General features: G+C 47.7%; 1 pseudogene; it reads left to right on the plus strand.

Moving 5' to 3' along the window:
- Positions 1–373: 373 nt before the first annotated feature.
- LOC102846591 lies at positions 374–1,465 on the plus strand (annotated as a pseudogene).
- Positions 1,466–2,442: the final 977 nt, after the last annotated feature.

Raw genomic sequence — 2,442 nt, forward strand, 5'->3', positions numbered from 1 at the left:
AAATTCCTCTGTGTCAACCAATTCTTTTGGTTAGAGCGACTTTGTGTACTTCTACCATCTTTTTCAATGCTTCCTTGATCACTTAGCATTCTACCCAAAGCATCCTTAAGTATTGACTGCCCTGTGTGCAGATCTCACCCCCAGGATCTACACTCACGCCACTGGAGAGGTTACTCGGGATCAGTGGTGACACGGCAAACTGTCTTTGCTGTTTCCATCCACCACAATTGGAGACCAGCTTCCACAAACACCAAGAGAACTCCTCTGGGTGCCTCCAGCTTGGCCAAGAGGGAAGGAACTGGTGTGGCCCCGCCCACCCTACCGGCTCCACCGACAAGCGGGTGGAGCCAAGCGCTTTTAAAAAGGCGCTCCCATGACTGATGGGCCCACACCATTGCCTGGAAAGGACCTCAAGTCATCAGAAGGATCAGACCTGAGATCAGCTCCCGTGATCAGTGGATGGCAGAAGAGGCAGCTGACTGCCACCACGGGACGGAGAGCGACCTCATTCACCACAAGTGGAAAATGTCTAAATCCCACAGACCAGGCTCAAAAGGAAGCCTGGAAGAGAGAATTAAAGAACAAGAAACGACGCCTGATGGTGCGAGCTGCGGTCTTGAAGATGAAAGATCCCAAGCAGATTCTCAGAGACATGGAGAAATTGGATGAAATGGCCTTGAACCCCGTGCAGCAGCCAGAGATCCCTGAGAAGGTGTTGGAAGACAAGGGCAAAAAGCTGCGTGCGACCTTTGAATGTATTCTACGCCATCATGAGAAAGAGAATCCCGCTACTCACAGAGATTTGAGAAAACTGAAAGTGGAGTATGAACAGAAGAGGGCTCAACTCGGCCAGTATTTTGAGGCTGTTAAGAATGCTCAGTGTGCGGAAGTTGAGAACATTCCTTTGCCAAGTACGCCCTATGCTGCCTCCAGCACCTTGACCCAAGATATTCCCCTCCCTGGTGCCCAGCCACCCTCCCTCCTTAACAAGACCTCAGCGTGTGGACCTCCAACTCTGGCAGCTCCAACTGCACTTCCAGGTGTGTGCCCTCCTCACCCTGGCATGATGTGCCCGGCTTTGATGCCTCCATTTGGACCTGTCCCACCCGGGTTTTTCCCACCACCAGCTTGCTTGCCAAACCCTGGGGTTTCAAAGGTTCCACCCAACTTGATTCAGGGGTTCCAGGCAGATGACCCAAGAGCATCCTTGGTTGAGAAGAGACTGGCAGGAACAATCAGTGCCATGCCAAAGATCACTCACGTTAGAGCAAAGGCCACTCGGTTGGTGCCCACTGTACTGAGAGTGCGTCGAGAGAATAAAGGGGCCACCACTGCCCCCTATATGAAGTCGGAGTCAGTTGTGACCCTTGCCAGAGCAGCCCCCAGGTTCGGCCCTCCTGGTCCTGTACGAACTGGGTGTGATGCATATGCAGCTTTCATGAAAGAGATGGAAGGGCTACTGTGACAGCTTTGGATGAAGACAAGTCTTCTGCTGATGTCAGTCATTCATGGAAAAAGACTCCAGTGAGACTCCAGTGCTTACGGTAGGGGAGAAATTGGAGAGAAACGGTGTCCAAGTGTCACCTGAGGCTTCCCGCATCGGTGCCGGCCACAGTCCAGGGTTTTTGCTGCTCTTGTTGGATCACGGAAGGAAAAGTGGACCTCCGAACTGAAACTGGAGCCTCGACTAATTGATGAATCGTGTCTGCACTGGCATTGGGTGCTATTCTCTGCCTCCCCTACCCCAACTTATTTATTTCCCTAATAAACTCCACTCTCGCTACCAAAAAAAAAAAATATTGCAACTTGAGGCTTGAATTTGTTATGTTCCTTCAGCTTAAGAAACACTGAGTTCAATCCTTTTGATTTTGTTTTTACTCCATCTCTTTGCATATTCCATTAGAATACTTTGTTTTCATGTGCTGTGCTTTGAAATCTTCTATTCAGCTACTTAATCTCTTGATTTTTTCCCCCCCTCTGCTTTGACTTCTCAGCACTCTACTGAAATATTCAATCTCATCTGACATTCATGCTGGTATTTTCTTCCTCTTCTGTATGTTTTATGACCTTTTGCATTCTTCATGGGTGATATTCTTCATATTCTCTCACAGCTCATCTGGTTTTCACTCATGTATTATTACACCAAATATTATGTAAATAAATCTGTAAAAGTGGCGGTCAGGTTCTTTACTGTAAGAGTAAAAACTTGAAACTAATTTCCAAGAAGGCAGAATCAACGCACAGTTTATCACCTTCCCATGGTTTTTTGGAGGCTGAATATTGCACGTGAAGAGATTCATCTTCCTCCTGAGAAACAGCTGGTAGAGTCTGAACTGCCAAAGTGTAGCCTCTAGGTAAAAAGCACAGCCGTATGCCTATGTCACAAAAGCTCCAACTGTAAGAATGGAGCTTAAAAATAAAAGACTGAAAAAAAAGTGAATG

Source organism: Elephantulus edwardii, unplaced genomic scaffold (assembly GCF_000299155.1).
Source record: "Elephantulus edwardii isolate Elephantulus edwardi_28Jun2011 unplaced genomic scaffold, EleEdw1.0 scaffold00020, whole genome shotgun sequence".
NCBI classification, from domain to species: Eukaryota; Metazoa; Chordata; class Mammalia; order Macroscelidea; family Macroscelididae; genus Elephantulus; species Elephantulus edwardii.